This window comes from Oryctolagus cuniculus, chromosome 2 (assembly GCF_051225735.1).
Source record: "Oryctolagus cuniculus isolate XC-2025 breed Fujian yellow rabbit chromosome 2, ASM5122573v1, whole genome shotgun sequence".
NCBI classification, from domain to species: Eukaryota; Metazoa; Chordata; class Mammalia; order Lagomorpha; family Leporidae; genus Oryctolagus; species Oryctolagus cuniculus.
In genome coordinates this window covers 88706834-88719081 of record NC_142868.1, presented here as the reverse complement: position 1 = coordinate 88719081, position 12248 = coordinate 88706834, and the positions used below count along the sequence as shown (strand labels likewise).

The following is a 12248-nucleotide window of genomic DNA, read 5'->3' as shown; positions in this document are numbered from 1 at the left end:
AACAGCAAAGGACAGTTTGTGGCATTCAAAATAAGAGCATTTCACATAACAACATGGGGATTAATATGTTAAGTAATAATTGAATCATCAGTGATACACAATATCTCATGGGATGCCACCTTGTTACTGACAAAGGTCCCCCTTTTTAGCATGAAGTGCTAAGGATGAAGCTGTAGGGGGAAGCAGAAGACAGTTTGGAAGCCAAGAGCAGACAAATTAAGATAAAGGAATTTTCAAGTGTGGAAGAAACTGACAGGCTCCTATCAGTTTCCCAGAATAAAATTGAAATTCCCTATGGTGACCTATAAAATCTTACAAGACTTGACCCACTTCCCTCTCAAATGACCTCTCCCTCGTTTTCCCTTTGCCACTCACCCCTTTCAGGCCAAACTGATGATATTATTCTTCCTACATCACACATTTTTTTTTCTCCTTCAAGGATTTTCACTTTATTTAGTCTTTTTTCACAATCCACGTCCTTAGAGCACCCATCTCTAGTCACCATTATATATAAAACTAATCCTCTGCCTACTCCATTCTCCTATACTGCTTTACATTTTTTTTATAAAACTAAACATGACCTACCAGTTAACTATTTGTATTTCTACACATCTTCCACTGAAGTTTAAGCTCTATGGGTGAGTGCTGGGTCACAGAGCTACTTATGCCAGAAGCTACTGTTACTGCCATTGTAGAGATGACATTAAGACACCCACACAGCCGGTGCCACGGCTCACTAGCCTAATCCTCCGCCTTGCGGCGCCGGCACACCGGGTTCTAGTCCCGGTCAGGGCGCCGGATTCTGTCCTGGTTGCCCCTCTTCCAGGCCAGCTCTCTGCTGTGGCCTGGGAGTGCAGTGGAGGATGGCCCAAGTCCTTGGGCCCTGCACCCCATGGGAGACCAGGATAAGTACCTGGCTCCTGCCATCGGATCAGCATGGTGCGCCGGCTGCAGCGCACCGGTCGCGGTGGTCATTGGAGGATGAACCAACAGCAAAGGAAGACCTTTCTCTCTGTCTCTCTCTCTCTCACTGTCCACTCTACCTGTCAAAAAATTAAAAAAAAAAGACACCCACACAAGGTCACAGTGGTAGAGCTAGGGTACCACTTTAATTCTATCACCAGGTAAATGCTACGGGAATGACACACACGAGGAGCATGACCTGAAGGGGAATCACAGCTTCACTTACAAGGGAACCACAGAATCTGGGATTTAACAGTTGATTATTTTGGGTATAAATTTTAGACCTTTATTTTATTCTTTTCTAATGGCTGGTAATAAGGGTTTATTACTGAAGTTGACATATCTCCATGTTGGTTTATCTTTTTGATACAGAATATATACTGTCAATATTTACAAACCAATTCTTTTTTTTTTTAAGATTTCTTTATTTATTTGAAAGGCAGAGTTACAGAGAGAGAAAGAAGGAAAACACAAAGAGATCTTCCATCCACTGGTTCATTCCCCAAATGTCCACAATGGTTTGAATTGGGCTTATCCAAAGCCGGGAGCCAGCAGCTGCTTCTGGTCTCCAACGTGGGTGCCGGGGCTCAAGGTCTTGGACCATCAACTGCTGCTTTCCCAGGTGCATTAGCAGGGAGCTGGTTTAGAAGTGGAGCAGCCCATATGAGATCTCCACAAGTGGCAGCTTTACTTGATCAGCCACAGTGCTGGCCCTACAAAACAATTCTTTAAAATGCACGTTCCATATTGTTGATGACTCAAGCCATCTGATATTTTAAATCAGTCAAAAATGCTTGATCAAGACAATCAAGGAATGTGCAAACAATTAATCTGGAGGGCTTGATAGCCAGAGAGTAAATTCCTTTTATGAGCATGCAGTGGAGCCATCATCAAATGCTCTTTAATGAGAACATAGACTATTTGTTCTTGCCCACTAAATAGTATCTATATGGAGGTTTGTGTGTTTGGCTTGTGCAACTCCCAAATTTTGGTTTTACAGATCGTAGTGCCGATTCTCCACTCACATGTTGTATGGAAAAATGTTTCAGTAAAATCCAGGCTATGAGAGGAACCAGCTGCCAAAGGCAGAAATTGTTGTGAGATGGAAGAATGAGGCAGATGCATCAGGATTGCACAGAGGGAAATTTACTGGGGACTTACAGTGTGTCTTGGGCAGCTGTAAGGCAAAGGAGTCCCATGCCATCAGGCAAGAAATTAAAGGTTTTATAGACAAAGGGCCAATGGTCACTTGGAATGCACCTGAGCTTTCTGATAGTGTACTGGGAATCATTAGGAATTGTCCAGGTGTCAGATAAGAGACACTTCAAACAGCGGATAAGAGCAGCAAGTTTTCTGAAGGACTTTGCTTATCCCACAGGGTTTGCGATGACTGCCAGAGTCAGCTATGGGGCAAGATGTTGGTTACCACCAAGACATCAGTGGCCATGTCAAGTTGTAGCCCTACAAACTACTTGCTAGGAAAGGTGAACCATTTTATTTGATATATGAACATTTCATGGACTTGGCATTTACACAAATCTTTTAAAAGCATTTGGAATATTTTTATTAGCTCTTTGGCCATGTGGCATAATGGAAAGTATATTAAACTTAAATTTCAGAGTGTAGGTCTTTCTCTTACTAGTTCATGATCATAGAAAATAATTTTACCTCTCTGGGATAAAATCAAAAATAGTAGATGGGATGGCTTTAAAGTTCTGATTGTATGCTAGTCATGCATTAGAGTGAAGATGTGAAACTTTATAGTTCATAAAAAAGCCTAATCATAGATAGTTCTTATAATTCCTCTAAAAAAAGAAACTTTTAAATAGGAAACTGTAAGAATAGTCCAGGAAGAGACATTAAAATATATGCAACAATGTGTTGGTGCTTGCTTTTAGGAGAGAATCTGGATTAGATGCTACTGGTCAAAACTAAGTGCCAGAGTCCATTTCATCAGGTGCATTAAGGCAAGCCCAGGTGCTTTTGCTGCTTACCATGTGTTGTTCCATTGGGAACAAGTACTTGTAACACTTCTGAATATTGAGAAAGAGAATAATGCCATGCATTCCATCTTAAGCAGAATAACACTAGAATGTGCTAAAGTAGTAGAATAAAATTGAAACTGATGTAAAAAATGAAGGAATTCACTTAAAATATACCTATCTTCTTCCAGAACTATTTTTTAAAATATGTTTGCACATACATATGCATACATCATTATATATGTACATATAGCCTGTCATAGAAATATATGATTTGTATGTCTTTTATGAATTAACATATATGTAAATAAAAGGCAAACATTTTAAAACATTGCCTTAAATATTTTGGGTTTAGCTTTTAAGATACACAACACTATTTCAGTTACTTTAATCACTGTACAGTTGGTTTCCAATTATAACTAATACCCATTCATACATGTAAGTTACTTTCCAGTTGTTTGCTTAAAAATAGAGTTCTGCAACTTTGCTGAATTCTCTTTGTCAGTAGTAAAAGTCTCCTGATGGAGTCTTTTGGGTTCCCTACTTATAAAGTCATGTCACCTGTAAACAGGGAGAATTTGAGTTATTCCTTTTTCCAACTTGCGTATCTTTAATTTCTTTCTCGTGCACGACGGCTCTGTGTACAACTTCCAGAACTATATTAATAAGAGTGGAGAAAGTAGACCTGCTTGTCTGGTTCCAGATCTCAGTGGAAATGCACCCTGCTTTCCCCAGTTTAATTGTGTTGAGATACATTCCTTCTATACCTAATGTGTTTAAGGTATTTCTCATGAAAGAATGTTGGATTTTATCAAATGTTTTCTTTGCATCTATTGAGATAATCATATGATTTTTCCCTTCATTCATTTGATGTCACTTTTATTGGTTTACCTTCAGCAAAGTTACAGGATACAAAATCAACCCACAAAAATCACTAGCATTTTTGTACACCCACAGTTGTCTTGCTGAGAGAGAACTCATAAGAATGATCTCATTCACAGTAACTGCAGAAACATTCAAATACCTTGAGATAAACTTAACCAAATATGTACAATGAAAATGACAAAATACTAATGAAAGAAATGGAAGGAGATGCAAAAAATGAACAGACTTATGTTCACTGATTGAAAGAATTAATATGACCAAAATATCCACATTACCCATCAGGAAAATTGGATTTCCATACACAAGTTTGAAGCTTAACGAAGTTTGAAAGAAGACTTTCACTTCATACAAAAGTCAGTTCAAAATGAATTAAGGGGCTGGCGCCGCGGCTCACTAGGCTAATCCTCTGCCTTGCGGCACTGGCACACCCAGTTCTAGTCCCGGTTGGGGCGCCGGATTCTGTCCCGGTTGCCCCTCTTCCAGGCCAGCTCTCTGCTGTGGCCCAGGAGTGCAGTGGAGGATGGCCCAGGTGCTTGGGCCCTGCACCCCATGGGAGACCAGGAAAAGCGCCTGGCTCCTGGCTCCTGCCATCGGATCAGCGCAGTGCGCCGGCCGCAGCGCGCCTGCCGCGGCGGCCATTGGAGGGTGAACCAACGGCAAAAGGAAGACCTTTCTCTCTGTCTCTCTCTCTCTCACTGTCCACTCTGCCTGTCAAAAAAAAAAAAAAAAAAAGGCAAAATGAATTAAGGATCTAAATATATGACTTGAAGTTTAAACAATTAGAAGAAAAACCAAAAAGAAACACTCTCAGCCTTTGGCATAGGCCATGACTTTTTGGATAAGAACCCCAAAACACAGGCAATTGAAGTTGGTTGTAGCATTCTGGTATCGAGCCCCAGAACTACATCTTGGAGCAACATCATACCAAAGCTATTGATACTTGGGCTATAGGGTGTATATTTGCAGAACTACTAATGTCAGAACCAATATTTCACTGTCGACAAGAGGACATCAAAACTAGTAATCCTTATCACCATGACCAGCTGGGATGGGATTTCCTGCAGATAAAGATTGGGAAGATATAAAAAAATGCCCGAACATTCAGCATTAATGAAAGATTTCAGAAGCAATACGAATACCAACTGCAGCCTTATCAAGTATATAGAAAAGCATAAAGTTAAACCAGACAGTAAAGCATTCCACCTGCTTCAAAAGTTGCTTACCATGGACCCAATAAAGCGAATCACCTCGCAACAGGCTATGCAGGATCCCTATTTTCTGGAAGACCCACTGCCTACATCAGATGTTTTTGCCAGTTGTCAAATCCCTTACCCAAAACGTGAATTTTTAACAGAATAAGAATCTGATGACAAAGGAGACAAAACCCAGCAGCAGCAGTAGGGCAATAACCACACCAATGGGAACCAAGACAGCAGTTACACACAGGGACCCCCTTTGAAAAAAGTGAGAGTTGTTCCTCCTACCACTATCTCAGGTGGACTAATCATGACCTCAGACTATCAGCGTTCCAATCCACATGCTGCCTATCCCAACCCTGGACCAAGTACATCACAGCCCCAAAGCAGCATGGGGTACTCAGCTACCTCCTAGCAGCCTCCACAGTACTCACATCAGACACATCGGTACTGAGCTGCGTCGGAATCTTGTCAATGCACTGTTGCTAATGCTGCAGGGCTGACTGTGCAGCTGTCCGCGAGAACCTGGTATGGGCCGCGAGAATGTACTGTCCAACCACATCTTCAAAATGTCCAGTAGCCAAGTTCCACCACTTTTCACAGACTGGAGTAGTGGCTTCCAAGTTGTACCTATTTTGGAGTTAGACTTGAAGAGAAAGTGCTAGCGCAGTTTGTGTTGTGGATTTGCCACTTCCATAGTTTACTTGACATGGTTCAGACTGACCAATGCATTTTTTTTTCAGTGACAGTCTGTAGCAGTTGAAGCTGTGAAATGTGCTAGGGGCAAGCATTCGTTGTTGTATGTGGTGAATTCTTTCAGTGTAACAACATTATCTGACCAATAGTACACACGCAGACACAAAGTTTAATTGGTACTTGAAACTTGCAGTATATGTTAACAAAATAACCAAGCTCAAAGTGAGATTATTTTGGTACACCTTTCTTTTTAGTGTTTTATCAGTGAGTTGATTCATTTTCTACATTGTAATCAGTGTTTTTGACCAAGAATATTGCTTGGATTTTTTTGAAAGTACAAAAAGCCACAGTTTTCCAGAAAGGTTTCAAGACTCCCAAAGATTAATTTCCAATTTATAAGTTTGTTTTTATTTTCAGTCTATGACTTGACTGGTATTAAAGCTGCTATTTGATAGTAATTAAATATGTTGTCATTGATATAAACCTGTTTGGTCCAGCAACCAAACTAAAATGATTGTCATAGACAGTGTTTTATTTTTCCTATTGGTGTTGCTGATTTGTGAGCATGCTTTAAGATGAAAAAAGCATGAATGATTACTCCCTTAAAAAGGTGCAGCATCCAATTCAGATATTTTGTCCTGATTTTAAAGCTGGTTGGTGTAGTGCTGTTAAAATTTTGTTCAGTTAATTTTCTTTTTTAAAACTTGTCTGCATGTTTTTAGGGTGCCCTTATTTCAGCAAAGGAGAAGAAATAGGTGAGCCTTAGAATTTTTGAGAAGAAAAAAAACCTATAACATACAATGTACTGTATCAAACTATTTTACATGAATGACACAAGTATTCTGAATAAAAAAATTGAACATTGTTAAAAAAACAAGGTGTTATGTAATAAATTTATTTTTCATAAATCAAAAAAAAAATCAAATGAGATTACATCAAATTAAGATGCCTCTGCACAGCAAAAGAAACAATTAATGAAGTGAAGAGACAATCAACCAGAATGTGAGAAAAAATTTGGAAAACATGTGTCTGATAAAGGATTAATATCCAAAACATATAATGAGCTCAAGGAATTCAACAACAAAATGAACAATCTACTTAAGAAATAAGCAAAGTCTCTGAATGTATAATTTTTAGAAGAAGAGAAACAAATGGCTAGTATACACATGAAAAATGCTCAGTATCATAAGCTATCAGGGAAAAGCAAATAAAAACAACAATGAAGTACCATTTCACTCCAACTAGAAATGGCTCTCATCCAAAAGTCAAAAATAACAAATACTAGTGAGGATAAGGGAATCCTTAATACACACTGTTAGTAGGAATGCAAATTAGTGTAACCATTATGGAGAGCAGTATGACAATTCCTCAAAAAACTAAAAATAGATCTAACGTATGAACCAGCTGTCCAACTTCTAGGAATATATTCAAAAGAAATGAAATCAGCATATGAAAGAGATAGCTGCACTCCCAAGTTTATTGCATCCCGGTTCATAATAGCAAAGGTATGGGATCAGCCAAATGTCCATCTGCTGATGACTGAATGAAATAAATGTGATATATGTATATATTTCACATACATACACATGTATGTGCACTTCACATACATGTATATTTCACATACATACACAGTGGAATATTAGTCATAAAAAAGAATGAAAACATGACATTTGAAACAAAATGGATGGAATTGAAGATCATTACGTTAAATGAAATAAACCAGACACAGAAAGAAAAATTCTGCATTGCTTCCCTCTCATATATGGAAGTTAATATATATGCATGTGTATACTATGTTATATTTATATAAAGCAAACTATATGTATGTTAATATAAATGTACATATGCTTATAATATATGATTATAGTATAAAATGCACTGTCACTTTTTTGGTATATACATGCTTATAAATGTTTTAATGATTTTGTGACTATTTAAAAGTTATTTTATATGAGCGAAGTTGCACATATTTTCATTTTATTAGTGTTCATAGTGCTTGCATATTTTCCTGATGAACTATAGTATTTTAACTTTTTATTTGTTGAACTCTTTGTGTGATTGGGCATTAAGCCTTACTATATCAACTCCTTTCCTTCAACCAGCTCACTTTTGTGTTTCCATGTGCTTTCACTAAAGTTTCTATGAATGCTGCCACCTCTGTGTTCAGCAGGTGTTTTTAAAAGTTTCATAACTTTTTTTTATTCAAGCGGCCATGAGTTGTAATGATGTTTATCTGCTTTATGCCAAAAGAAGTATTTATCTGAGGTTTATTTTTCACTGTCTTCTGATCCTTTTGAGAACTTATTGTATTTTATTTTATACTTGCTTTAATCAATATTACATTATATAGTATAGATTTTCTTTGTACAATTGTGTGTTGAGGCAACGTTAATTCTTAATGCTTCTATGTTTGAGTAAGATGTGCCATACCAAGCTCCAGTCTCTCAGGTGTGGAGGTATTCAGACTCTATTCTAGGACAGTAGCAATTTTCACTGATTTCAAATGAGGCCTTAATGACAGGGTTCTATGGAAAAAATGTTGAACTTTCTTCTTCCATCCAAGAAAGATTAGCAGCTGCAAGACTGCTTCAAATTCATATTTCATTTTCTGCATTTGGTGTTACTTTCACACTGCTTGCTGTAACCCTGCTTGCTATGGCGTCTACCTCCCCTGCTAGTCCAGTGTCAAGTGAAAGACAGTAACTCCTACTTGGAGCTATTCTTTTTCCAAAACAGGATTGTTGGTTTTGTTCTTTATATGCATGCTGCCTACTGTCTGAGATTTGCAGCCACAGGTGTGCTGACTTCTTCCCAAATGTCTGTGTGATCTTTCCAACCATTGTCTCTCCTTCTTTATACATTAAATCAATTCACTCACAGCTAATGCAGAGTTTCTGTTCTCCGTTTCCTGCTAGCTTAGGGGCTGTCTCTGAGAAGAGAGAGGTAGAATCCTGCATTGGTCTGTCATCTTTGTACCAGAAATTCATTATCATTACTGTATTAGAAATAATGGCTGGCGTTGAACAGTTCCTTCAGCATTTTATCAAAGAATTAGCATCAAGAAGGTCTTTACTGGGATTGAAGACATAACTATATGAAGAACGACTGTGTGCTGATTCAGCTTTTCCTGGGAGAGAATCAGAGACTACATGGACTGAATAGAATATTTTTGGTCAGAATTCTTCCGTTCTGGGTTAGGGGGAGCTGTCCATCTGTTCTGAGTAGTTGCTTCAATGGGAAATGACTAGGCTGTGCTATGCTTTGTGTATCAGTTTCCTGTGGTTGCTGGAAAAATTTGCCATGAACTTGGTGGCTTCAAACAATAGAGATTGATTGTTGCACAGTGCTGGGGGCCAGGAGTCTGAAATCTGCAATGCTGAACCAACCTCAGGGTGTTGGCAAGGCTGCATCCCCAGAGGCTCTCGTGGAGAATCTGTCTTAAAAATGATTTATTTATTTGAAAAAAGTTACACACAGAGAGAGAGGGAAGCAGGGAGAGAGAGAGAGAGAGAGAGACAGAGAGAAAGAAGTCTTCCCTCTGCTGGTTCACTCCCCAATTGGCTGTTATACCTGGAACTGTGCCAATCTGAAGCCAGGAGCCAGGAGCTTCTTCCAGGTTTCTCACCTGCGTGGCAGGGGCCCAAGGACTTGGGCCATCTTCTACTGCTTTCCCAGGCCACAGCAGAGAGTTGGATAGGAAGTGGAGCAACTGGGTCTCAAACCAGCGCCCATATGGGATTTCAGCGCTTCAAGCCAGGGTGTTAACCCACTGCGCCACAGTGCCAGCCGAGAATCTTTATGTACCTTCTCTTGCTTCTGGTGGTGCCAGCATTTCTTGGCTTGCAATTACCTGACCCCAATCTCCACATCTTTCTTCATAGTACCATCTATCAGTGTCTTCTCTACCTGAACCTCTCATTTTTTTTTTAAGATTTTTATTTATTTATTTGACAGGCAGAGTTACAGACAGTGAGAGAGAGAGATGAGAGAGAGAGAGACAGAGAGAAAGGGCTTCCTTCTGTTGATTCACTCCCCATATGGCCGCCATGGCCAGAGCTATGCTGATCCGAAGCTAGGATCCACGTGCTTCCTCCTGGTCTCCCATGCAGGTACAAGGCCCAAGCACCTGGGCCATCCTCCACTGCCTTTCTGGGCCACAGCAGAGAGCTGGACTGGAAGAGGAACAACCAGGACTAGAACACGGTGCCCACATGGGATGCCGGCGCTGCAGGCGGAGGATTAACCAAGTGAGCCACGGCGCCGGCCCCTACCTGAACCTCTCTTATAAGGTTTTATGAATTCATGTAGAATCTACACGGGTAATCCAGGACAATCTACTGTGTTCAAGTTCCTCAATTATATCTGCAAACATCCTTTCAGCAAATCAGATAACATTTCTAGGTCTAGCGATTAAGGCCTGATTGATTATCTTTGGGTACTGTTATAGACTACCACTATGAAAAGCCCATTTCTGAAGTCTTCAGCAGTTAGCACAAAAACCACATCATTCCACACGCTCTCCACACTGGCACTCATTTTTCTATATAGATAAGTGAATCTCACAAAGGTTTGCAGCTAAAAGCACAGCTGGTTTTAATAGAGACATATAACATTACATGAGCTAAAATGGGGGGAAAAACACCTTCGGAAATAGAAAGCAGTATTTCTCTTGTGCCTTTTCTCCAGTGAGACTTAGTGTTTGTCTTCAGTGGTCCACAGGGCACTAGAGAAAAACACACTTGAGCAGATCCATCAAGAAGTGCATTTATGGGATGTGCTAGTAATGTCATCTGGAATTAATGCCCTGGGCATGGCAGACAAGCAGATGTAACCCACAGAAGCAATTGCCTAGGTGGAAGGACTATTACTCACAGTAAGACATCTCCTCTGGCTCCTCACTGCTCTTGTAGGGAAGTTCAAACCCTTATGTCTGATGAAATAGACTGGCAATAGCCACATTAGCAAGAGAAAAGACATACAATGTATTTAATCCAGGCTAGTGATGTGGCACAGTGGGTTAAGCTGCCACCTGCAATGTCACATCCTATAGGAGCGAGCAGACAGACAGTGATTCCCTGGCTGCTCCACTTCTGACCAAGCTCTCTGCTAACGTGCCTGGGAAGGCAGGCAGAGGGTAGTACAAATGCTTGGACCCCTGCACTCACTCAGGAGAACAGGATCAACTTTCAGGCTCCTGGCTTTCCCCTGGTCCGGTTCAGTCATCAGGCATGTGGGGAGTGAGTTGGGGGTGGAAGATCTCCCCGTGTCTCCCTTTCTGTTACTCTGCCTTCCAAATAAATAAAATAAATTTTTGCAAAAATGTATTAAATCATAGTTTCACATGGTCTAGAAGTCTTCCAAATGAAGATTTGGAAGACCTTAAGTGAGTTATCCATTTTCATGCTGGAGTTTGATGAAGCACGGGCAGCTATGCAGAAATGTGATTGAGCACAACGTGTGTGAAACAATGGCACGAGACTGAGGGGGAAGCTAGCAAGGCCACTCTGCTCCTTTTTCCTGGTTCCTCACTTGTGAGAGTTTTGCAGAAGACAAACAAGGAAGGTCCAAGAAGTTCTTTCTGATCAACTCTTACACAGAAAGCCAGGGAGAGTTAGGATGACATTTTAGGTTTTATCTGGCTTTGGGGAAAGGGATGCTAGTGCCTATGAGCTGCCTTCCAGATGAGATTCTGGTTTCAGCAGTTCTTCTAGGGGAAGAAGGAGGGGTGAGGGACAGGTAAACAGGAGGAGGTCAGAGGGAAACATTGCTTCCAAGACGGCTTCTTATGCCTTCACTTTCGGGTGTCATTGCCCAAGCCCCAACACTGTCAAAGTGAAATGAACAACAGCAGAAAGTATAAATAAGGCCACCGACTCCATGACTCGGGTGAATGAAACCCAACTCAACACTGAAGTTTATAACTGAACCAGCAACATGAACTCATTGAACGTGAGCCAAGTGTAATTTTGATGGTGCTTTCCTTTTCCAAGCAGTCAACTAGGAAGATAGCGCAGGGGAGGAGAGTCGGGGTGAGAGATGGTGGCCATGAACTTTCATAAACTAAACAGTTCTGTGGCATTGTTTCTCTGCTTCTCTTCTTATCTGTCCTGCCACAGTTTTGAGGATAGGGCTACGATCAGGCAGTTAAAAAATATGATCTGCTCCAACCATTTAAGTTGCTATAATGATGGTTCCGTGCTAACGTGTCTTCCAGTGTAGCCTGCCCAGGATTTCAGAATAGGATATTGCAATTGGTAGTGACAAGGAAGAGGACACTGGAATTAATTGCTGCTTTTATTTCTTCAATTGGTTAAGGCCTGGTGTTAATTGAGGTCAGTAGTATGGGTTCCATTCCCTTAAGGGCCAGATGGCTTTGCTTAATCTGGGGTCAAGAGGCAGCCACCCTTGTCATCTATCAGTCACCTCACTAATGTGCATCATTGATCCTAGAGGAGACGAAAATAGATCAGAGTCCATGCCCTGTGGACAAACAGGTCATCGTCATTATAGAATCCAGCATTTACGG

General features: G+C 40.5%; 1 pseudogene; it reads left to right on the top strand.

Annotated features, from left to right (window-relative positions):
• Positions 1-4656: 4656 nt before the first annotated feature.
• LOC103346351 (cyclin-dependent kinase 8 pseudogene) lies at positions 4657-5985 on the top strand (annotated as a pseudogene).
• The last annotated feature ends 6263 nt before the right edge of the window (positions 5986-12248 follow it).